Source organism: Strix uralensis, chromosome 3 (genome assembly GCF_047716275.1).
Source record: "Strix uralensis isolate ZFMK-TIS-50842 chromosome 3, bStrUra1, whole genome shotgun sequence".
Classification (NCBI taxonomy): Eukaryota; Metazoa; Chordata; class Aves; order Strigiformes; family Strigidae; genus Strix; species Strix uralensis.
The window spans coordinates 83,870,976-83,897,902 of NC_133974.1; the positions used below are offsets into that span (position 1 = coordinate 83,870,976).

Genomic DNA, 26,927 nt, shown 5'->3' on the forward strand with positions numbered 1-26,927 from the left:
CTCCCAGTTTTGTATCATCAACAAACTTGCTGAGGGTGCACAACAGTCCCATCATCTGGATCACTAACAAAGACATTAAACAACATTGAACCTTGTATCAGCCCCTAGGGCACACCACTAGTAACTGGCCTCCCACTGGACTTTGTGCTGCTGATCACAACACTCTAAGCCTGGCAGTTCAGCCACCTTTCAGTCTATCTCACTACCCATTTACCAATGCCATCTTCCCTCATCCACCAAGCCAGCCATCTCATCACAGGTGGCTATCAGGTCAGTTAAGCAGGATTTTCCCTTTTAAAATCCATGCTCACTACTCCCAGTCACATTCTTGTCCTTCACGTGTCTGGAAATACCTCTCAGGATTACTTGTTCTTGACACTTTCATAGGGGCAGGCAAGGCTGATCCACCTGTACTTCCCCAGATCCTTCTTGGACACTTGCTTTTCTCCAGTCCTCGGGAACCTCTCCAAATTGCCATGACCTTTTGAAGAAAATCAAAAGTGCCCTGACACAGACATAAGTCAGCTCCTTCAGCATTCACGGGTGCATACTATCAAGTCCCATGGACTTCATTATGCTCAGTTTGTTTAAATATTCCTTAACTTGATCCTCCTCCACTGAGGTTAAGTCTTCCTTGTTCCACAGTTTCCAGGATTCCTGAAGACCAGTCTTACCAGTGAAGTCTGAGGTGAAAAAAATGTTGCAGTCTTTTCTGTGTCCTTTAGCCACAAGATCCCCTACCCCATTCACCAGTGGGCTCACATTTTCCCTAACATTCCTTCAACTGCTTATGTACTTGTAGCAGGTTTTTTGTTGCACTTCACATCCTTCATCAGCTTTAATTCCATGAGGGCTTTGGCTCTCCCTGAACCATTTTCAAAGTCTTGTATTTTTTTCATTTCTCATCTTTCCCATTCTGTTACATGTTCTGTTTCTCCAGTTTTCTCTGATAACACTCTCCTTCACAAATGCATACACCTTTTCCAGCCTTCCCACTCACACTGCACAGTTCTGGTACCAACCAAAAACAAGCTCATAGGATATGCTTTTGACCCAGTCTTCAGTCTGTCTTCAAAAGTATTTGCATTAACTCTTAATTATTTCAGATATTTCATTAGAGATTTTTTTCTGCAGGAAGCAAAAACAAAGGACTTCAATTAAGATAATTTATTGTAATCCTTCACTTTGTATAAAAGAACAATACACAATTCATTTTATTGAAATAAACTAGATTATATTAATTAAGAGATCATGAATTAAGAGATCAAGATCGTGTGCATCCTTCCTCACCTTCCCCCCTCCAACAACTTACTTTCAATTCTTTTTATTTGGTTATTAGGTTATTTCTTCTTACATCTTTTTAGTTAGCATCACTGGCGCATCAGCCTGTTCCTCAAAGAGAAAATACATACTGCATTTGCTGAGGGCTAGGGAAGGAAGGTTTTACACTATGTTCTCCCAATTTTTTTTGAAAATAGCTGTCTCTCTCCCTTCTAAGACTCATCACTCTCCAGCTCTTCATGCTAGCTCTCCTTTCCTTATATCTAACCTGCCAACACTCCCTCTTTTTTCCCCACACCCTCTCCAAAAGAGCTAGCACTAAATACAAAATAATAAGCTCTTCCATTTTATTAACTTGCATGTTAATTCACCTTGATTTCTCTTTCTGGTGAACCTCACTAGTAATGCATGCCTTCACAAGTGGTCAACTAGTGTTTTTTACCGTTACCTCTCTATTATTTAGAGTGATATAGCATTTGAATAGGTGAGAGAGTCCTACTACTTTCACAGATTCATCTAGGTTGGAAAAGACCTTGAAGATCATCTAGTCCAACCATTAACCTAACACTGACCGTTCTCAACTACACCATATCCCTAAGCGTTATGTCAACTCTACTCTTAAACACCTCCAGGGATGGGGACTCCACCACCTCCCTGGGCAGCCCATTCCAACGCCTAACAACCTGTTCTGTAAAGAAATACTTCCTAATATCCAGTCTAAACCTTCTCTGGCGCAACTTGAGGCCATTCCCTCTTGTCCTATCCCTTGTTACTTGGTTAAAGAGACTCATCCCCAGCTCTCTGCAACCTCCTTTCAGACAGCTGTAGAGGGCGATGAGGTCTCCCCTCAGCCTCCTCTTCTCCAGACTAAACAACCCCAGTTCCCTCAGTTGCTCCTCGTACGACATGTGCTCCAGACCCTTCACCAGCTTCGTTGCCCTTCTCTGGACACGCTCAAGGAATTCAATGTCCTTTTTGTAGTGAGGGGCCCAAAACTGAACACAGTAATCGAGGTGTGGCCTCACCAGTGCTGAGTACAGGGGCAAGATCACTTCCCTGTCCCTGATGGCCACACTATTTCTGATGCAAGCCAGGATGCCATTGGCTTTCTTGGCCACCTGGGCACACTGCTGGCTCAAAGCTTCAGTAAGCTTTCCAAGATTCAGTAAGCTGAACGGACAGATCCAGCCAACCTAAAAAGTCTTCCTAGAACCACAGACTTTGTGAAGCCCAGTGCAGAGAAACCTAACATAGCACAGGTATTTTTTTGGCTTGTTGCCTTTAGGAATCAAAAGAGCTCTCTGCCTGAACTGGTGAGTCCTGCCAGATTTATGTCAGGAGGGAACCAGACTGGGAAGACCAACTCTGCAGTTTGGTATGATTTTACAAAATCAAACAAACAACTCATAGCATTAATAGTATTTTGTAGTATGTGTTCTAATAACATTTTGACAAAATATTGGATCACTTACCCATGACCTTTCCACTGAGGTGACAGATGAATGGACTATTATGACCATGTACCACTCCAAAACTCAAGTATATAGCACACCATGCCTTGAAAAATAAAGCAGCTTAATATTTTATTTATACCTGACTAAGTATATTTTAATACTTCTCACAGAGGAAATAAAGGATAACAATTTGGAGAATGAAAAGGGATATTTGAGAGATCAGACATCATACAGAATTACTGAATATATTACATTGCTATTGACAAAAATGCCATGTGCCTATCTGCATTCCTAGTTAGTTATTTTTCACTTACCGGTTATTGCTAAAATTCTATCATCATTCCCTCATTACATCTGGAGTACTGTGTTCTGGGTTCCCCAGTACAAGACAGACATGGAATTACTGGAGTGAATCCAGCAAAGTGCCACTAAAATGACTAAAGCATGACTGGAGCATCTTTCACAGGAGGAAAAGCTGAGAGAGCCAGGACTGTTTGGCCTGGAGAAGAGAAGGCTCAGAAGGGATCTTAACAGTGCCTGATTGGGGGCAATGAAAAGGGAGCCAGACTCTTCTCTCTAATGTTCAATGACAGGACAAGAGGCAGCAGACACAAACTGAAACACATGAAACCCCATTTAAACATAAGAAAACACTTTTTTTCTGTGAGAGTCAGACAACAGAACAGGTTGTCCAGAGAGGTTGTGGATTCTCCACCCTTGAAGATATTTAAAACCTGACTGGACCTGGCCCTGAGCAACCTGCTCTAGCTAACCATACTTAAGCAGGGCAGTTGGACTACATGATCTCAAGAGGTGCCTGCCCACCTCAGCAATTCTGTGATTTGTCTGACACAGTTTAGCTTCTGAAAACAATTTTCTTTGCACCAAATGCATGCCATGTTTTCCACAAAAAATTTGTATCATACGACATATTAGTGGATCAGATTTCTTTACATTAAGTTTCTGAAAATATGGTATGTTTATGCATGAACAACATTGTTCTAGCTACCCCCATATCATAACTATCAACACCATTACAAACTGTCAATAGTTTAGGTTTTCATTAATTCACATAAACACATAAGCCTTTAGAAGCAGCTTGTTTCCCAGGTCACAGATATACTACCAAGATACCAAACTTCAAGATCATATAAGTTGTCCCACATACGTGTGTCCCTATATGATAACTATCAGAAATATAAAAGGAATAGTGGTTCAGTAACTAGTGGTTCAGTTTATCAGTAGCTAAAGGTGAAGAGAAGTAGACTTATTTTAAATTTATTTTTTATTATTATTAAAAGGAAATATGCCACTTGATGCAAAACTAAGACCAAATGCTGAATCTATATTCACTACATATATTTGGACACATGCTCCCAAAAGTCACCCAGAAAGCAGATGACTTCAGCAAATATGGATAACTTTATGACTTAAATCTGACACTTATATATTCTATGTGCATGTACAGCCTCTAATTTTACTATCTGTTCCTCTGCCTTAACAGTACATCTACAGACATAGTGCAGGTCTGTGCAGTTGCAAGAGCTAAATGACCTAATATAAGTAATTTAGATTCCTTTTAAAATAGTCAAAATTGTAAAGATTTCTCAAACATTTAGTTTTGTGTGATCATTTTTAAATTATCTCTTAAACAGAAACAAGCTTCAAAGATTTTTTACTTTTTATTGTTGCCAGTCTTTAATAAATGGTTAACTACTCAACTTTCTTCAGATACAAAACCACTACCAGTTTTCTACAATAAGAATAATTTCCTTTTTATCTTCTTATGCCTGCACTTATGATAGAAAAAGAGTGAATAAATTCTTATGGTCTACAAAATACTCTAGGTTACATATTTTAAAATCAGAATTACCGAAACTGCTAATCAGTACCAGTGCTACCATAATTGTAAGCTATACCCAAAGAACTATTTTGACATAAGCGTTTTAGCGGGATATATGTAACAAAAACAAACAAAAAATAAACATCATTGTGTATTTAGTTCATGGATGAGCAAACCACAAGTTTCTTCTCCCAGTTGTAAACAGCAATACTTCTTGTGTTACATACCTTGCAAATTATGAAAGAAACACAATGCACCTCATGAATATATCAGCACATGTAAGATTAGACATCTGTAATGCTCATTCTTTTTGCAGAATTATTATATTACAACTACTACTACTTTGAGCTATACAGAGAGCAAAAGAGAACTACAAATTACATTTTTCACCTTCTTCCAGATTTCTTTGAATAGCTATTATGCCTTGGCTAGCTATACAGCCAAAAGATAAAGCAAATGCAATACCAGAAGTGGTTATCATACAATACTAGACTAGATTTACCAGTGTTAAGTTCTCGTTTACTACATAATTAGCATTATTCAAATGCCAATATTCTTGACAACACAAAACTCAAAATATGTTACAATATTGTCCTCTTGGTCTGACTATTTCTGAAGCAAAACACACTGTTTATATGAAAAGTAGTAGGTAAGATTTTCAGAGGTATGTTCTACACTGCCATTAATATAGCAGAGCTTCATCAGGTTCAGTAATACAGGAGTGTTATGATCTTATTTCGTATTACAGAACAGACCATTTATTGAAAAATGGAGTCTTAGATGAGAAGAGGAAAGAAACTATTAAGTTGATGTGAGCAAAGGAAGCCACTTAAAACCTGATAAATGATAACATGTAGCTATTGAGCATCCACCTAGTTTAACTGCGGCAGTGCACAGAGGGCACAGGGGCTTAGGTGGCTGGACAGAAAGTTCAATTCTGTTTCTTGCATCAAAGCATAAGCCAGCTATGCCAAACCACTGGCAGGGAAGGTCAATTACTCAGACTCTCCTAAATCTATGATTCTTTGAAGTTTGACAAACCTGTACAGAATCCAGAAGCGGTTATCTTACTTCATAAAAATCTCTGAATGCATAATAAATTTACAATAATTTTTTAAAAAAAGATCAGTTCTTTCAGAACTTTTTTTCTCTTCTGGAAACAATATGTAGTTGGAAATTAAAGTGAAAAGTTTTACTGCTGTCATCAGTATGATACAGACAGAAAACTACTACACTGGAAAAAAAAGTACAAACTGCAATTTCATGTAGAATATTATAAAGTATAAAGCAGAAATTATCTTCAGGCATGCATTCAGAACACCTCCAACGTTCTAGGAGGGCAGCCCTGTCTTGTATCTTCAACAGGCATGGGTACTTCCCAAGCAGCTGTTAGAAATTTTGCCCCCTCTCTGCTCTGTCTCCATGTTTGGCTGGCCTCCCTAGTCAGATATCTTGTCTATTCTGTAGACGTCTGTCATGGGCACTGCATGACTATACCTGTCTCAGTCAGAAAGAAAACTATTGCCTCATACCAGATGTAGTCTAGTCAGAAAAGCTGGCCACCAGCATGGGCATTAGATGCTTGAACACCAGCTCTTACAAGCTCAGTTTGCCTCCTTAGGCAAACAAAGCTTAGCGTTGAACTTACAAACAATAATAGATTTGTTTGGACCAGCACTGTTTAACATCTTTGTTGGGGACACAAACAATGGGATGGAGTGCACCCTCGGCAAGTCTGCCGATGACACCAAGCTGTGTGGTGTGGCCAACGTGCTGGAGGGAAGGGATGCCATCCAGGGGGACCTGGACAGGCTTGAGAGGTGGGGCCATGCAAATCTCATGGAGTTCAACAAGGCCAAAGGCAAGGTTCTGAACATGAGTCGGGGCAATCCCAAGCACAAACACAGGCTGGGCAATGAGTGGATTGACAGCAGCCCTGTGGAGAAGGACCTGGGAGTAGCAGAGGATGAAAAACTGACTATGACCCAGCAATGTGTGTTTGCAGTCAAGAAAGCCAACAGTATCCTTGGCTGCATCAAGAGAAGTGTGGACAGCCAGTCACGGGAGGTGATTCCCCCACTCTGCTCTGCTCTCATGAGATGCCACCTGCAGTACTGTGTCCAGCTCTGGGGCCCCCAACATAAGGGCAATGTGGACCTGCTCAAATGGGTCCAGAGGAGGCCATGAAGATGATCAGGGGGCTGGAGCACCTCCCCTATGAGGACAGGCTGAGAGAGTTGGGGTTGTTCAGCCGGGAGAAGAGAAAGCTCAGGGGAGACTTTGTAGCGGCCTTCCAGTACTTAAAGGGGGCTACAGGAAAGGTGGGGAGGGACTCTTCATCAGGGAGTGTAGTGATAGGATGAGGGGTAGTGGTTTTCAACTGAAAGAGGGTAAATTTAGATTAGATATAAGGAAGAAATTCTTTCCTGTGAGGGTGGTGAGGTACTGGAACAGGTTGCTCAGAAAGGCTGCAGATGTCCCCTCCCTGGAAGTGTTCAAGGCCAGGTCGGACGGGGCTTTGAGCAGCCTGGTCTAGTGGAAGATGTCCCTGCCCATGGCAGGGGGTTGGAACTAGATGATCTTTATGGTCCCTTTCAATCCAAACCATTCTATGATAATTCCTTCTTTGTGCAAAAGAGAAAAAAGACAAAAGAGAAAAAGCAACTACTACAAAAATTAGCAGCCTAGCTTAGAAGATTACCTAGGATTTCTCTGTGTCTGCTTTTAACCCAATTGGATTTCACACTGATCATATCCTCATAACTGTATTAACCTAGAAAGAAGGGAGGTAGAAGGGACTGAACTTCCCCTCATACCCCACATCTGCACATTACATAGAAAGAAGGAACATGAGTACGGCACTTTTTTTCTATGATACCCATTGAAGGGTAACTTCAGTGCTAACACGAAAGTGGGAAAATTTTGAGAGCTTCTCTTAAAAGTTTTCAGCATTTTACTTTCCTACTTTCTCCTGCAGCAGCTGTAAAATTGTGAAGTCCTGAGCTATATCAAAATGTAACCTTAAATCTCGAAACATTTATTACCTCTTACCTTTAATTTTTGGTACACACACTTGATACATGCTTGACATTAGACTGCCCCAGGAATGTTGAATGAGCCACAAGACATATTGTGGCCCTGTACTATTCTATTTCTTCTCTACAAAAGAAGTCTCCCACAATTACTTCTCCCTCCTGCTACTATCTCTCCACTTTTTAATATGAGAAATCCATATTTCTAATTTTGCATCTATATAATTGTTTTTCTTTCAAGTTAGTTTTCTTCAAACAGTTTGTAAAAGACTGAAAGTTTTTCATCTGGACCACAAGCAACTAAGCATAATTCTGAAATGCTTACTCAAGTCTCAGACAATTATACACAATTTTTTTTCCACTTTTTATCATTATCAATATGGTACTCCATTCTTCAAACAGAAGTAGTTACAGTACATGTTTACGACATCTAACATTGACCAGATTACTAGATATATTAACCGAAGAATTATTCATGTGGCAGATTTCTCTAGATTTTAGTATTCTTGTGAACCCATGGAGTGTAAATAGAATGAATGAATTTGATCGTTTTTCAATTCTGTATTGAAATACTTTTCAAATGTTTGCATGTTGTTGAAAGTAAACAATTTACCTATAGATCCCCAAAAGCAGGTTTTATTCAGAAGTAAACATGCATGCACACATGGACAGGAAGGTGTTCATCCCCCAATAAATTATTCATTTCTTTACTATGCTGCAGGGAGCACGTCTTCATTAGATGACAGATTTTGTTCAGTCAACATGAAGTATTTCTAAACCTTAGCCATACACTAGAACTATAAAGCAATCCAGTTGGACTAGATCAAGGAGTCTGCAGAATTAGGAGCTATAGAAGGATGACTCCTGCTGCAGAAAATACCAAGATGCCATGATTTTTGGCAACTGTAAGCTCAGGATTTTCTATAAGCAGCCTAATTAGCCCTTACAAAGGACACTCTTTCAGCGTATTATGCTAGCATCTATTTCTGGTCATACTAGCTCTTTTCCAGAGGAAGACCAAGCTAAGAATTTCCAAATCACTAAAATTATGATTTTATTTTTGGCTTATCCGATGTATTAAGGAATGCAATCATCCTTCTGTATAGTAACAGCTGTATAATAAGAGTTGCCTCAAAATGATTGTACCATACGCTTCAATATTAATGAGAGGCAATCTGCCAAGTTACAGATTTCAAAAAAGACTAAACTTCACTTGCATGCTGAGCCATATAAATGATTCTCTTATGAGTTTGCTAAGATGCTTTAGATATCCCAAAGAAATTCAGTTGGTGAGATGTCAAACATCAAGACAGACAGCAGCACAGCTGCCGTTTTATTTAAAAGGTAGGGTAATACTACAAATATACTGAAAATCTATTTGTCACTGGTTAGAAATTATGCTTACCTTTGGCTAGAAGGATTCCCAAAGGATGCCAATCTGAGTCACTTTTTTTCTGATATCAGTAAAAAGGAGATACCTGCAAGTCAAATGGGAAATGTTTGGGGTTTTTTATTTTTAAGTGAACACTTAAACACTTATGATACTAAGGCATAAGTAAAACCAATAATCTTAAGTGAACACTTGTGTAAAATGAGAATCTACTACTTCATACATAAAAAAATATCAAGAACAACTCAATGGCTTTAAAATTCAGCACAGTCTGACACATACCACATGTATGTGTTGCAACAGAGAATTTAAAGCTGTTTTCTGTGTAAATTCCTGGCAATAACCAGAAAAAAAGCTTTACTAGGGGAAGAGGTCATGAACCAGTAGCTGTTGAACCATCAGACTGTTTCATTACAGCTCTGCTTCAAAGGTGATGATAAAGGTCCACAGCTATTCCTAGAATTGTGTTATACTGTATTAGCTTAATATTTTCGATTACAAGTATGAGAAATTTCTGAAGTTCCATAAAATGTTCTGAAGGAAGATAGTAGTCAGTTCATCCAAAAAGTTTAGAAACATTCTAGAAGAATCTGTGGGATGACTTCCAGACAGTAAAGTATCTAACACCGCAGACTCTACATTTGACATTTCTACATTTACTTCTGAATGAAGTAAAATAAAAGTATATGTAAAGTAAAAATATTTTATAGAGGTCTGATCAACATACAGAGATATAGAACATAAAATTATCATATACCTATAAAGGTGATTTGCTTTCTATTTTATATCTGCGTTAACACAGTTTCAAAGGGAATTTATTTTATCATGACCTCAGATAGTAAAATCTAGCTTGAAAATACACAATGTTACATTCATATTGAAAGAAAGGATAAAGAAAACACACACAGCAGGAACAGATGTTATTTCCTGTACTAAATCACCACCATAGGGATAAAAATAATTCTAGTATTTTACAGAATAGTGCATACAATGGAAAAGAACACAAAGCCTCAAAATCCTAAATCAGCTGCAAATCTACGTATTATAGACACCAGTAATGTAAACAAACAAAAAGCCCATAGAGATGGAATGCAGGACAGTTTATTATTATCCTCATTTTAGGCCTAGCCAGAACTAGGCAGCCACTTAAGTTTACTTTTATCAGTATGCTCACAGAAGCAAAAACCTCCTAGTGTACTTATAATCTAGAGCTGAAGCAAACACTTTCACCAGTGCAGCTCTTGTGGGAGTGCTAAAACAAAACTAAACTATATCAGTAGTAGTGTTGACCAACATCATTAGATAACTAATCTGTTTGCCAACAGAAGACACAATTAAAAAAACAGGTTGGTTATTAAAAAGAAAAATCTCATTCCTAACCTAAAAAATTACATCTGATTAAGACAAATTTCAGTCATAAACCTCACTCAAGTAAAAGCTGAAACTAAAGCCAAATATTTTAACTTTTTTATTCATGAATCCTGGAAGAAACGCACTAACAACATCTAAAACCCGTAAGAAATAAGAGTACCCAAATTCTAAACAATCCTTGCATATGGTAAAACAAACAAACAACTGAAGAATGAAAGGAAGTCCAGCAGAACAAACTTGTTTTCTCACCTAGATTATTGCTGGGAGCAAAACTATATGTCCTTGTACAAACTGTAGACTGGCATGTATTTTAGTCTAATCAGACAAACTAGAGACAACTATTTAAACCAAGAATTATCACAATTTATAAGTGATACACGTACTTCTATATAGGTACAAGCCCATACTGTAGTCTCATAGTGTCACTTTTGTTCCAATGTAAAACTGAAATGGAATCATAAAGTAAATCATATATATATACACACATATATACAAACATACAGAAATACTCAATAGCCTTTCCAGACAGATAAGAATAACAAAAATCCATCCTTATTTTTCAATAGGAGCCTCTGGATTCATAATTTATACTATCTGGGTAAGAGGAAACATCAGCACAGAGGGAGAACCAGAAAAGCAAGTACATCAGAAGAAAGCAATTGCAAAAACGGAAAATAAAATTTTATATTGGCTATGGTCAATTTTCTAAAAGAAACTGGTTTCAATTTTCTATAGATAATTTTACAAAAATATTACCACTATTTGTGTTGTCTTTCTCACAACAAAAAAAAAATGTCTTCATATATTGCAAATCACTAGAAGAGCAAGCTTCAAAAATATCTGTCTCAAAGACAGTTACCAGATTGCCTATTTATGGGAGTAGAAAGTAGAATCAATCCACAGAGTAAAGTAGGATTGGGAGGACTGTGTAGCTCTTTTGTGAGGCAGTCAAATGGGAAAACGCTAGGCTTTGTCCACATATTATTTTTTTTAAATCCAAAGTTCTTATACAGAATACTGCATCAGGAAAAAAAAAAACACACATCTAAAAATTAAAAAGAAATTTAGGGTTTTTTAATAATTCATTATTTCACCAGCATTCTAAGAGTTTTCTTTATAACATCTTGCCCTTACATTCGTGAAGATCGACAAATGAAAAAAAAAAATACTCAAAACTTAAAGTAATGTATGTTCCTTTAAACTCACATAAAGTAACAAATTCTAAATCAGAAATCAGGAGTAACTATGCCTATTTTCTTGAATGTACTTTAAAACTTATTTGTAGCATTGAACATCATAAGACTCCTGTGCATAAGGCAATTACCATACATCTGTTTTACCTGGACATCTCATTTCTACTATTCCCAGAGTACCATCTGGGTTGCTTTATTCTCCAGGAAGTAATACATGCATTTCATTTGCTGGTTTGTTAGTCTTTTCTTTTCCTAAATGTCCTTTGGAATTGAAAACTAGAGCCTTGCTTCTACAGGGAATGTCACTGAGGAAGACAACTTGGCCAATAACAAGGCAAAGAAGAGTTCACATAAGAAGATACCTGAAATGCAGGTAGAGGTAATTCCTAAGTAGACTAAGAAGGCAAATCCTTATTAGTACTTCTGTTTGGCAAAATGTCAGACATTCACAACTGTTGCCTGCCATACAGTGCACCTCATTTTTAACCATGAAAACATAAGTTTTCTGAATGAATCTTTGGTATTATGTCCAATCTTCTAATATTTTCTATTCCTATTTTTTTACCATAGGAAAAGTGGAAAGAGAGAACAGTATCAGTACCAGACATCAGATTTTCTCCAGGCAAGTTTTCTTTCTCTACCCAAAATAGTTTTGGCTATGCAGAAGAAACCAATTCCAGAAAGAATGGGCAGACAGGCAGCATCCTAGTCAGGAAAGCCTAGTTCCAAGCAGTCTTTCCAGTGTTCTGAAACACTGGACAGATGGTCACTGCAGAGATAAGCTCCACAGCAAGTTCAGTATGTCCAGAATATCAACTTGCCACAGTCAATTTACACAGTCAGTCTGATGCACCCTGGACATGCTCAACTCATAGCATAGGAGCCATATTTCTGGTGGGATATCCAAGCAAAACTAAGAGAACTTTCAAGGAAAAGAAGCAGCAGTAGTGAAATCTCTGAGAGATAGGACTAGCAAATCTACTAGGAAAGTTTGAATCAAACTTCCATACATACAAAAAGAAGCTAGATTTATTATATATGAAAGATGTATAAGGAAACAGTTCCTTACATATGAAATATAAACCTAATATTTTCCTCATTAAAGAAGATTCATAATAAGAATGTAATTACATCTGAGATCCCTTTCACTTTGAAAAAATATGATGTTCAAAATTATATGTAGTCCAGCAAAATAAATTCCACATAGCACCACAAAGACTAGCTAATGCCTTGTTGAGTCATTTGGTCTAGACTGTAGGAGGGTATTGGTATTTGTTTCTTCAAGACTCCAAACTTTTAAGAAGAAGCCTTATGCTTTCCTCTACACCTAGACAAAGTCTCATTCATGACTGCAGTAGATCTTTTGGTAACACTCCACCTAGAATGAAGAAAGAATTGAAAAATACAGAGAGAAATCAAACAAGAAGACAGACACTTCTGGCCTAGAACACAAAACCAAATACGGGCAGCAAAGAAATCATTTTATTTCTTCTATAAGGACAAAGACTGGGCACATGCTCCATTCACCGAGATATGCCAGAAGGTAGACCACTCTCAGTTGCCATTTACATACACACGCTCCGGTCTTAGACTGAAATATCCGGACATCAGGGTTTCTGTGTGAGGAACTGGATTCATAACGGGGGGGGGGGGGGGGGGGGGGGGAATAATTTCTGTAACAGGGAACACTGCTGTTAAGGCTTTTTGATTTAATATCACTTCTGAAACCAGAAGTGGAGCTCCGTATCTATTAAGTAATCGAGATTTTTTACTTTCTTCGTTTCAATGCTTACAATTGCCTCTTCTCGGTATTCAAGTACTAACTACTTTTAAAATAGGTAGCAAAAGAAATTATAAAAACTGCTATAATAAGTTTCCATTTTCAAGTGTGACTACAGTAAAAGAATTGCAGATAAAATAGATACAGCTAATGACAAGTAATATTGCATGCATATTTTTCTCTACCCTGCTCAGTTTTATTGGCAAAACTATTGTCTGTCCTATCAGCTTGTATATACACCCGAGGTTTCAAGAAAGCCAGAGTATTCTATAATGCTTAAGCAGAATTTAAATACCTAATCCACAATTCTTACTGGTGATAAAGGTTATTGCTGGTACTACAGACGAATGAAAATTAAATAGCTATTCACAGAAATTAATTTTATAACACAGGCAAGAATAAGATATCCTGATTCATACCAGAATTACAGTTAATATAGTTCACAGGTGGAGCAGAACTTTGAAAATATGTACACTCTACATGTACATTTGTACACTCTACATGTACATTTGAAACTATTACTTTCAAGAAAAATCCAATTATGACATTTCTCTAGCAAAGACAACTGTATTTCAGACTGCCAGCTGGAAGACAAATGTACAAAAGTAACTCAGACCAGTAATTAAAAGTATCAAAAGTACTTGTTTTTAAATGAAAGCGAAATTCCATAAGCTCTTAGCTTTTATTTTGGAGTTTAGCCTGTATCTGATCAAGTTCTTACAATGATCCCAGGTTACATGCAGGATTCAGGACCAAACCAAAGCACTGCATGTCCTAACTCCTGCTTTGATTTCAGCAGCTAGTGGAGGCATCTAGCACTTCTCAGGGTCAAGACTTAAGTGATTACATGTATTTTGCTGTTTAGTTCCCCTCCAAGCACTACATTCAATTTAACTCCATAGAACTTCCGATATTCCCAACACAATAGGCTGATCTCTGTAAAGGCACTTTTCCTTCCTTTCATACAGAAAATATCCTGTAAATAGCTTATTTCCCACTAAGTGACTCCTTTTGTTTACAGGAAGGAAAGGCAACAGAAATCTCTCCATAAAACAGTGAGAGCTAAAAAATTCTGTTTCACTTCCTACTGTGCAGGTGTTTCATACATGAAATCTATTGTAATCCTTCATTTCAGTGAGAAAACATGCAGCTTCTTTTTGAAATACAGACTGAGAAATAGAAAACAGTAAGGCTAAGGAAGTAGCAGCATGGTTTACTGTGAAACAGAATGAACATATACAATAAGCACACCATAAACAAGATCAACAATGTATTTTTCCCCCCTTAGCTCTGTATAACAAGACACTGAAAAACAAAAGGCACCAAGACTTAGAAAGGGAAATGCAATAAAAGCATGGACTCAAGAAAACAACAGATATCCCTGATCAGGCATTCACTTGGTTTGCATTGCATTTCAGTTCTCCCCAAACTCCACCCTCTGTCTTTCCTTCTTCCATATAGTTCCTGCTGCAACACATACAGTGTTTTCTCAAGGCCCTAAATGTAAGCTATACAAGGCAGTATCTTTGCTTTAAACCTTGTAAAATCCCTGGCTTTGGACACCACAATTCTTTTATGTGTTCACTTGTGAACTGGGTTTGCCTTCTAAATCCATAAATTCTTTCTTAATTTTATGCTGCCCAGATAAACATGTTCAAATCAACGTTCCAGACACCTCTGACTACCAAAAAAAAAAAAAAAAACACAACCCAAAAATCAAACCAAAGGGGGTTTTTTAATACAAGTGCTGGTTGAAGTGTTACAATGTCTATTTAAAACCCAAACTGGAATTCCCCATTTACAGATTTTTCTTGGATGCTGTATTCTGAACTCCTGTACTAAAGCCACAAGCACAATGAGAAATAGCTTGTGTTGGTTCAGGATGCCTGGCACCTCAGTGTGTACATTTGTTTGTGAGTTTCAAAAATACCAACATCCACCACAGTAAGAAGTACATTCATCTCTAAGATCTATAATTCTCTATCATCCAGTGGTGTGTGGAAAATTAAAATTCTAAAAGAAATCAAGTAGATGAGGGCACTAATCATGCAGTAGGCTACCCATACCACTCAGTTTAATAGGAAATTGATAAATTTATCACTACCACATACTATCACAGCACATCTACGACAAAGACTGTCACAATGATATAAAATATAAAAATATTATCACAAAGTTAAATTTACCTCTCTTTGGAAGGGATACCTTATTTGGTCCAGGCTGGCCTGACCTCACTAGCAGTTTTTTTCAAACAGGTCAGTTTGCAGATATTTTACCACCAGAGTAAACACTGTTCCTAGTTCCACAGACCAGTCCCTGTACACACAGCAAAGGAGGGATGCCTCCCCAGTGGACGCATTTCCAAACTCTGAGCATCCAGCTGAGTGTAGCACAGGGAACAGCATTCAATTACCAGAGAGCACACTGCCCAAACACCCATCTTAAAGCAACAGCAAGCCAGCTGGAAGGACTGGGTGGGCCCAAGACAATTTGAGGGTCATCAGATCACCACTGTTTCAATCCAAACACTTTCAGGGGAACATGCAAGTACTTGGAGTTTGTTAAAAGCAGCTTTCCATACCAAGCTGAACTATCATGTTATGTGATCAGCTACCTGGGAAAACAAATTACATCACTGCAGTCTGAATACTTAAAGAAAGATTTGCTAATTAAGGGCAATTAATTACACAGCAGTACTAATTTGAAAAGCAATATCCATTCAGCTTTTGTCTACTTAAGTCTCAGATTGACTGCTGAGAAGAATTGTTTATGGGATCTGCTGAGCAACCTGTAACTTTGGATGATCCTTTCTCTGAGATGTATAATAAAGAGTACTTGCTAAGAAATACATAAGCTGGACAGTGCAATATATGCTATTTTTCCACTCTCTAATATAAGTAGCAGTGTAAATAGGGCTATCCTTAGGCCATCATAGTTTTCTTATACACAAACGTAACTATACCTTTATCCTAAAGATGAAAAATCAACTAACCCTGCTCTGACCTGGAAGAGTTCTATCACATTTTCAATATCACCTCAAGTAAAGAATATTCTTCATTATGAAAACAGAAAATGTAAGCAAGACACAGCTCTACCTTCTGAACTTCCTTTTCAACTAGGAAAGGGTTTGTGCATTACACCAAAATGATTTTGTCAAAAACGAGCACAACACCCCACATTGCCCATCATTTCACTAGATGTCTTTTTACCTATGATAAATTGGCAATTAATATGGAATGTACTTATTTTTAAAAGGTAATAAACAAAGAGCCAAATCTTTATCATTTATATTTTCAACATATCACTTCACACACTGTCATTCATGTACATAATATGAATACCATCTTCATTCCTACCTTTTTTTATATGAAACAATGTTCAGCTCCAGACATTTTTTTCTCCCTTTGCAACACCCCATTTTGACCACACAGCAAAAGCATGTAATAAGACAACAAAGAGAGCAGGAAACGGTATCAATGCTGGCACTACAAAATATCATGCTTGGACCATAAATTACAGAAAATTCAGTAGATAATATAGGAGTAGCTAGTATAGCCGCTTTCAGATCTATTCTGCCTGCTGCTTTTCTGTTCTCTGCCAGGAATAGCTCAACATTTAGTCCTCACATTCATATGTTTTTTTTTTTACTTTGTACTATGTCAGACCCCATCAGAGAAATGAAGAGATAAACAGCTTAAACGTGAGTGGCTTGGTATAACCACAGCAAAGTTGAGTACCACACCCCACGATGGAGACAGGGACTCTTAACTTCCCTGTATTTTCAGAGCACAGCAACAAGACATTTACAGTGCTTTTGATACCACCTAAAAACAAAAAAAAAGGAAACCTTTTGAAAGTGTAAATGCTGCAAATATTAATGATAAAGATGAGTTACCAGCCTGGAACTGAAGCTACTAAACAAGACCGAAATCATTGATGGTATCCACAGAAAAGCAGATTTAAAAAAAAAAAAAAAAAAAGGTCAGCTAGAGGATGAGGTGGTACCTGACAATTCCCAGTTAAAGATAAGAGGAATGCAGCAACTGACTTATGGCAACTGCTTGAAAGCAGCAAAGATACAAAAATTATTCACAAGTCATAAACGAGGTGTGAAACAAACAACTAAATTACAGTGATGTGAACACTATTCACAGAAATAATATAATTTTTTTTATATTTTCACATAGGACTGCTTAATATCTTATTTGTCATTAACTTTTGTCTGGGGTGAAAAAATACTTTTAGTTATTTTCTTGAGCGGAAAGCGTGATTTTAAGTACCATGGAAAAACCTGAAACATTTCTTTATCAGCTGTTTTCTTCAAGATTGAAAAGTAGGATGGTTTTCAGATGCTATCAGTGGAGGGGACTGGTTTTGATATTCTTATTTTCTCTCAAAAACAAGAGTAGAATTTTGTGAATATCATTTGCAAATGCCTTATTGTGTGTAGGATATGCCTTTTGACAGTGTTGTTTGCTTTTTCAAATAAACATATGAGCCACAGTCACATTAGAATGGGGTAATAAAAGAAAGGGGATAGAGAACAAACAAAAACATAATCAGTTTAAGTTTCAGAATGGATGTGAGAGACTTCTGGAAGTCATGCAGTCCAACCTTCTGCTCAGAGGAGGACTGCCATCAACACTAGAAAAGGTCAGGCATGGCTGTCTTGCTGAGTCTTCAAGATCTCCAATGATGGAAAATTCAACAGCTTCTCCAGGCACTCTGTTTCAGGGTTGTACTGGCCTCCCAGTAGTGTTCTTCCTCATGCCTAACCTGGACATACCATTTCACAGTTTGAGGCCGATCTGGTGCCACTGAGAAAAATTCAGCTCTACCATTTTTGTAACTACCCTTCAGGCAGCTATGGGATACTCTTAGGTCACCCAATAGCTGCTGCTTTGTCAGAGTAAATAAGCCCAGCTCTGTCAACCTCTCCCAGCAGATCATTTGCTCTAAGCAGTGGGCCTTCTACCTAACTTACTGGTGCTCCCTAGTTCCTCAACATCCCTCTTGAACTGTGGGAAACAAAATTGGATATTTCACATAAATCAAGATCTTTAATATATCATCCAGCTCTCCTACTGAAATACCCAGTAATTTAAAGAAACTAGTTTGCCAAATTTAGAAATGTATTTGATCATTTCTTCATTCAACACAATTATAACCTCATAGTGCTTTTTATACACACTGAACTTCTGCATTTGACTGAAAATCCTATTAAAAATTCTGTACAGTCCTTTTTCAGCCTTAACTCTGAAACAACATTGAAAAGGTTGACAATGCCCAGAATTGCATTTGAAAGTCTCCCATTTCCCTTCAAATAGCAGAGACAAAAATAGCATAATTGGTCATCAAATTCATTCCAAGAATATGAGTCTCATAATTTACTACCATTGCTTTTTCTAGTCAACAGTCAATTACATAGTGTAATAGTAGAGTGGAATAAGCCAGATTAAACACACACAATGCAAAACAAAGAGGAATATATAAGGTAAATACACAATAGAAAATGAAGAATTAATGGTGATCCTTTTGAGGAGCACAGAGATCCGAGCTATCATCTGAGCTGGTAAGTACACTATAACATACTGTAACAAGAACATTATCCCTTTTTCAGGTCCAGAGGGAATAATTTGGAAGCAGCCCAAAACTTTCAGCATCCCAGATGCCATTAATCCATATAGATACATCAACCGATCTGGTGACAGATTTTGGGTACATGTTGATTCTAGCTTCACTGAAGTCAAAGAAAAGTTTATCATAGACAAAAATCACTATGATTTCACCTGTTAAATGAAATTGGGAAAACAATATATTTTATGAAGTTTCTAACACTGGATGTTTTAGGACATGGTAGTTGTCATATATTAAAAAAAATGTGAAGCCCATGGAAGTGTAACTTTTATGTAACAATTTGATTTGAACAAACATCTTTTGGAGGTTAGAATGAGATAACAGAGCTTTACATACTTTACAAAATTATAAATTAATTCTTCTTCAATTACTTTGACTAAGGAAGCATGTTTTGGATTCCCATTGCAACTAGAGCCCAATATTTATTTACTTACACTACAGTCCAGAGTATATTGTTTTCCTGACCAAGAAAAAAGTAAAATTTGCTCACCAGTGTTTCATTCATCCAGTGTTTCTATGAACAGTTACTAAATAAATAACTGATATTACCTACTGGGGGGCAAGGGAAGTTGTTGCTTTTGGTTGAGGTTTTTTTGGTTTTTTGTTCCTCTCCACCCCCCATCTCCCTGACACAGCTGCAGAGAAGGCTCATTCACAAGGATTTTTAATACAGGTAATTAAAATTACCACCTCTACTACTGTTTCCCAGCCCTTTGCTCTTTATTGAATGGCAAAACAGAAGAATAGTCAGTGAAGAAACTTTAAACTAAAACTTGGTTTCTGGTCAGCATTCCCTCCTTTTGATTCCTTTTCCATTTATGTTTGACAGCTATATTTCTTCTCTTCTATTAAAAAAAATAAACCCACCACAGAATTTTGATTGTACAAAATTTCTAGTTTAAATCCTTAAACCCATTATTCTTGCAGATGAAGCTTCAATAACTTCCTTCAAACATGGCATACTTTGTGTGGTTTTGACTGAAAAACACACAGTCTGTATTTCAGACATGCCTAAATATGCCAGCCTGCCAATCAAACTAGAAGCATCCCAAAGGCACTACTGCACACAAAAAGAGATGAGGAAAGGCACAGATAATAGCCTGCCTCCTGTAAAACAAAAAATTACTATGAGCAAGGTTTGTTTGCTGTACCAGAAATATGTGAAAGCAGTATTTGTCATGGACTTTTATAGACTTTACTGTCTGGGGAAAAGAAAAAAAATACAACAGATCTAAATTACAAAATAATTACCAGGGATAACAGTTTCACTTCATCATGTGCCATATACAGTAATTTTCTTTCCATCTTCAGTAAGATAGTCCCTGGGTTTTTGTATATAAAGAGGCCATCTGCTGCTGAACTTACATAAGTGTCCTTAACTGTGGAGCAGTTACAGCTATTCAGTATTTGTGAAACAAGAGTATATAAGATGGAAAAAAAAAGATGGGGGAAAAAAAAAAATTGCCCAAGAGACAAATCCACTCCCCATATTTTTGCACACAGTTTAGAAGTCAGCACGCATCACAGAAATAAAAACAGTGTTAAAAAAGGTGTTTACAATCTCAATTTAAAACTCCACCAGTTAAGATTTAATAGATTTCAACACAATTCACATATGACCTAATCTACTTCTAAACAAAACAATAGTAAGCAGGTTTTGGACATATTTATTTAAGAGCTTCAAAATAAATGTAAATATAAAAGCAGGAGACTACATTAGGACAATATAGTTCAATATATTCAAATAAGCTTTCTATGAAACAAAATGCAAATGACTAATTTATAGAAAGGGAACAACTCATTCCCTCAATCTGTGTTTTCTAAGTCATGAGTTGTACTTTTTTCCCCAAACATTAGTTATAATAGCTCTAATCTAAGGTTCATGCTCCTAGTCCATGCATAGGAGAGAATGCAAATGCAACGAGTGTTGTGTACCTCATCTGGGACTTAAAAGGACGTTAAGTTTCTTGCCATCTTTTGTACCTAACCATTTTATAGATAATCTTATTTGAGAAAGACAGTAAGGCTCTGCACCTTAGTGCATTCTGCTAACTAGTGCAGGTTAAGCAGAGCTCAATAGCTTTGGCACCATGCCATGAAGCATCTTCTTCCTTAAAAGAAAGTCCCCCTCATTCATTCAGTACCTTCATCTTCAGTTTTGTTGTGAACATTGCCTTCTGGTCTTCTTAAACACATTAAGTAACTAAGAGGAATTTAACCTGACCTGAAACAAACTGTCAAGGTTGCCAAAGTTCTGGAAACACATCCTTTATTCAACCATTGAACCCAAACTAAACCAAGACAAACCCTTCTATTATAAAGCTGCAGTTGCTACTAGGAATAAGGTTGTAGTAAAATACTAACTGATTTACAAGGCATTTTGAAACTGTGTGCCACCATACAGTTTCATCTCAATAATGCACTTGCATAACAATTTATACACATTAAGGATGCTACCCACCATATATTCCATTCTAAATACTGCAATAGGATAAGAGTAATGAATAACAGCAGTCAAGTAGTACAGCATTTCCACCAGGAATAGATATCTAGCAATCAAAAAAAAAAAAAAATACTTTAAATCATAAACATCACTGACCAAGGATAAACTGTCTCTTTCTGCTGACTTATAAAACCAATCACTGAAAGAACAAAAAATTCCAGTGCTTTATTTCAGATCTGAGAGTGGTTTGATTATTTTGCACGTGTGGAACAGACAACGAAACAGTCACTCGGAGTTATGGTTTATTTCTCTTTCTACATTTCAGATGTGTGCACAGGCATGCACACATACACACCCCATTCACTCACCTCTCTCCTGCCTGGCAAAGATTTTTCTGCTTCCCAAGCCAAGAACATTACTGTTGTTTTATTTTATTTTGTTTTAGTAGAAGGCTCTACCCAAGAAATTCCTACCACTTAGCTAGAATGTTGAGACTGGCTTGACAAGAAAACAGCACATCAAGACTGAGCAATACTGCAAAAAAAATGCTTGAGACAACTGTACAGTTGCAATATACACACTTTGCAGCTATCACAAGTATCCTAAATATCACCCAGCCCTTCTTTCCTCTTCCCACAAAGGGATTAGTATTTCTTGTTTCAGTCATAATTATCAGCTACAGGATTTTTAAACAGCTTATACTTTTACAAAATAGGTACAATGCTGAAAACAAAAGTATTTTCAAGTTAACGCACTTTTAAGATGCATAGATAAAAAGAAAAAAAGAACATGAAAGACCATCTAATATATTTTGGGGTATGAAGAGAGCAGAATATTTGTGTTTGACAATTTTTTTACCCCCTACCACAGGAGAAAATAGTATCTAGTGTTGATTATTGAAACGAAGATATTTTAAAAACTGACAATGAACTTACAAAACACAGAAAAGTCAGGATTCTAGACCTTGTCACTCTGATAGGATAAATAGTCAATAACCTTGCAGGCATCAGACTTGGCTTCAGATAAAAATCAGACTAGGATAGCAGGAGTAAGTCCAGGCACAGACTTTGTCTCTTTTGTCCTGAAAGTGACAGCTGAAAAGAGTCTGTATCAGCTAAGCAGAGCAGTGACAGTTCTGTAGAAAAAGAGGCTTACTTTGCAAGTTTTTCTTTTTTCTCATATATCACTCAATCACAAAAGATAGCGTTAAGATTCAGACACATCTTTTTTTGTTCTGTTAAGGACATAAGGTTAGGCCATTCAGACTAGTTACTCACTTGTGAACTCCTATACAAATACGTCATCATTTTGTCATAAACTGCTCCCAATATAATAATGGAAAGGTAGTCTTGAAAAAAAAAAATATGGAAAGACATACAAAGAAAGCTTGAGGTTTGCTTAATATAGAGTTCAAATTCTCAAATATTCAATGATGGCAAAATATAGATCTGCACTCCCATCTGTACTGATCAAAGAACAGCCAGGAAAGAGCTGAAGGGGATTCTTTTGATATAAGAAAAAAACCACTATCTAAATTTACCCGATATAGTGCTTAATATCTAACAATGAAACTTGAAGTGGGTTTTTGGTTTTTTTTCAGATGAACAATTCCTTTAATCTAACAGAAAATTTGAGAGCATTTTGTATATATGGAGGGTATTCTTAATAAATATTTTCATATTCCACATGTGTTTCCATTCGCTTGGTCTTCTCACTCTCCCTCCATTTAAGAGTATCTTGAAGGCAACAAATACCCACTTTTTATACAATGTATATAACTACAGAGAGCTAAACAAATGAGGACCTATTCCACAGCCCATCAGTTTGTGGAGAGAAACTGCTGTTAATACATTAACATCCCAGAAAACATAACCTTACACATTGTTACCTCTGAAACATTAATATTATCAACTCTTCTACTAAGATAATGGCATTTTTATTAACCCAGGGCTTAAGTGAGTTATGCTGTCGTACCACAGGCCTACGCTTTTTAAACAGAGAAGTGATTTTTTGTTCCACAAGTGGGTAATGGCCAGTCAGTAGAGGGGTGTGGGAGACAGAATAGAGCACGAGTGAAGGGCATGAGAAGTTTTACTGTAGAATGAAAGACCATGTGTGGGAGGAGGAAAGTATTAGAGTGAAAATTATGTCATTACAGTTTAAGAAAAAAATGCATTCTAAACAGATTTTTTTTAAATTTATTGCCAAAAAGGTTGAAGGCCATAAACATTTTATTAGAAGCTCTGGTTTTAGGTTTCATAACATCTCATAACTGCAATGCTTTACTGTGGTCAGCTAACTATGAGAATTTTTATATTATTCATTTAAATCAGCTGGACTACTGGCAATTAGTTGCCATTTTGTTGAAATCTAGTTTAAATGGGAAAAAAAAAACCACCACCCAACAGTAAAAAGATAGAAAAATACAAAGCAAATATAGGAAGCTATATGGTTTTTTTGGTGTGTGTAACAAACACTGGTGTGTGACCAGATCTGTGAGTCAAACTATTACAGCAAGCAAAAGCAATAAAAATGAAACACTGTAAAATGTAACCATTAGAAAATAGTAATCTGTGATCTTTCCATTAAGAATTTTTAAATGACAGTCACACTGCCTTCATGAGGAGAAAAGAGAGGATAGATGGGGCGGGACAGCCCCAGGGGATACATGTTTTTTCCACCTCAAGCTGAACCTTAAAAAAAAACCAAAAAACCTGAAGAGAAAAGTAGATGCTGCTGATGTAATGCTTTTAAATCTCCATTACAACAGTTCTCAATCACATTTCCATAGTAGTGTGGGGGTTTTGGTGGGTTTTGTTTGTATACCCTTCCCATTGAGTAACTGTATCTCAGATAACTCAATTTTAGTGAGCTGGCCAAAATAAAGAGACAATACTTTTTTATTTCTGTTCAAGCCATAACAAGTTAGAGAAAAAAATTACTTCTGAATACTTAAAAATTACTCTGTAAACTTTGTTTCCTTTTGTTATTTGCTTTCTTCTCACATTCATCTTAAATTTTTGTAAAGCATGTCACCTTCATCCATGTTGTTCTTAACTTCCGTTTCTCACTCAGTCACACTGTATAGTGTTCAGAATTGGAAATACAGTTTATGCTAAGGTCAACATTTTATTTGGGTTAGTTTCATTACAAAGAAATATAATTGACATTCTCTGAAACTACTCCATTGTGCAAACAAAATATTAGTAAGTGGGAAGATCAGGAGATTAATTTCAAAAGCTTAGTCCTGCTCTGAAAATAAAATGCCAATGAACAGACTTTTTAAACACACTAATGAATGGAAATGATGAGTAACTGACTTATGAATCAGTCAAAAGCCTAAAAAGAAAAATAAAATTCATTGCTCCCTGTAATATAATTTTCAGCATATTTTACAGTTTTCCAGATGTCTATAGAGTTTTTTTTTTACTTGTTTGGAAGTATTTAGTTCTAAGGGTTTTATAAGACACATTAACTTACAAAAAGCAGCAACCCTACTCTGTCTCATTTGTGAGCTGGCCAGCTGCAGAACTTGGTTTGACATTAGGTTCCAAGGTCTGCTTTGTCCTGTATATTCCATTAGCAATTGTGCTAGCCTTGATAAAAATCAAAAGATGAGCTAGACTGCATGAAACAACACAGTTTAGAGGAAGGAAGCTCACATTTCACAGCTACCAAAATTCTAGGCAGACTGATTAAATTTTCAGGTCAAACACACTTTGAGACTAAACCTAGAACCCTTCAAAAACTGGGCAGAGTAAGTGGAAACCCATAGTTTTACCTTCTGACTTTCCAGTTTGACAACATCACTTTATATCCTTTACCAAGTACCAGTTACTGTGTTCCATATTCCAATGTATATTCACATGTGGAAAAAACATTGCAAAAGGACCAAGTACTTACAGAGCTTTCAAGCTTTTTTTATTATTTATTTTTTAGGTAAAGGTTTGAGAGTACTCATCAGATAGACACAGACAGTTACTGATTCTGATATCAGCAGCTAGGATTAGGTTCAGCAAAGGTGAAGCAAAATGACTAGTTTGCAAAACACATCATATGAAATCAGGATTTAATACTACCATTTTCTGAAGGTTCAGTGTCAGATGATTTAAATATACTGAGACCTACACAATACTGGAAGCTACTCTGCCTGTGAAAATCTCATTCTTGCCCTAACCAAGGCCACACATTAGGACACCGTTTTGCACTTAAGGTACTATTTCGCCTCCAAATCATAATAGCAGGGAATTAATTTGGAACATACCTATAGTCATGTAAAAGCTGGAAGAATGTTTTACATAAACAGTAACAGGTCAATTCAAATCTTTTCAAAGACATAACAACTCCACGTTGATTTTGGAAGCCTGCTCTTCATGGACTACTTTCTACAACTATTGTTGAGGTGAGGCAGCCTTCCATACTGCTTACCACTGTATTTTAAATTACGGTACTGTCACTGCTTGGTACATAAGCCATACTCAACCTATTTAGGAACTCAGCAAGAGCTACTGCTTCAGCTGGGTTCCCACAAGCATCAAAGAGAGGCTGCCTCAGGAGCTGCAGCCCTACACAGTAGAAAGATTCCCTAGGTCAGCTCATCAGTGGTACACCAAAAAAATGGCTGTTGGTACAACCTGGAATTAAGAAAGTATCTAATCAGGACCATACTGAAAACAGAACAAGTAAAGAGACAACAGACTGTCATGAAAAAACTAAATTATTACTTTATTAGATGGAGTCTATAATCACTCTTGGAATCAGTCTTACCTCATTTTCAATAATGACCTTGACACAAAGTGGAAGTTACTAATGAAATCTGAATACAACACAAAGTTAAGAAGCACTGGCACTGCAAAGGAAGGTAAAAAAATATAACTGAGAAAGAACAAAGTAAGTTTTGAGGAACAATTTCATTCTACTTTTATGTTTGGAGTCACTCCCTCAAGAACTATAGGATAAGATTTTGATCGCTCTGGTAGCTCATCAGCAGAAAACACCATAGAGAGAATAACCATGACATTGTACTCAACATGAAGACACAACTGCACAATATTTCCAGTAGAGACAAAGTTTTAATGCCATTTTATTTACCACGGACAAGACTGTGTAGAAAGCTGCTTAAATTCTTATTAGCCATAACAAAAACACAAACAGAAGAAGCATAGAGAAGGGCCTTCTGCTCCCCAGCCACCATACTGTACAAGAGGAAGCTAAGTGTTTGTCTTGTTTAAAGACTAGCTAAAAGTTTGACTAGATTAACCTCAGAAAAATGAGGTCTGACAGAGCAAGTTGTCTGTAAGTATCAGGAAGAAAAAGTATTTAGGTTAAACAAGGATATTGGTAAAATATGGGCTGCAATCTCAACATGTGCTTCACATACAGGTTAGTGGAAAATCCTAGTCCTCAGTAAAGAGAGTCCCTGAAGAGCCTTCCACTGCAAGTATGAGCTGGGAGAAAACAAAACAAAACAAAACCAAACCAGCAGCAACCCATCAGTAAATCA

General features: G+C 36.9%; 1 protein-coding gene across 10 annotated transcripts in view; it reads right to left on the minus strand.

Moving 5' to 3' along the window:
* SIPA1L2 (signal induced proliferation associated 1 like 2) overlaps nucleotides 1-26,927 on the minus strand; it is a 151,010-nt gene that overhangs the window by 113,031 nt on the left and 11,052 nt on the right. For 9 of the 10 annotated variants that reach the window (XM_074863142.1, XM_074863140.1, XM_074863138.1 and 6 more), the window contains exon 2: nucleotides 9,016-9,088. The exons of the other annotated variant lie outside the window; for it this stretch is intronic. The gene's annotated coding sequence lies outside the window, so the exon portion shown is untranslated. The remainder of the gene's footprint in view (nucleotides 1-9,015; nucleotides 9,089-26,927) is intronic. 10 annotated transcript variants of the gene reach the window in all.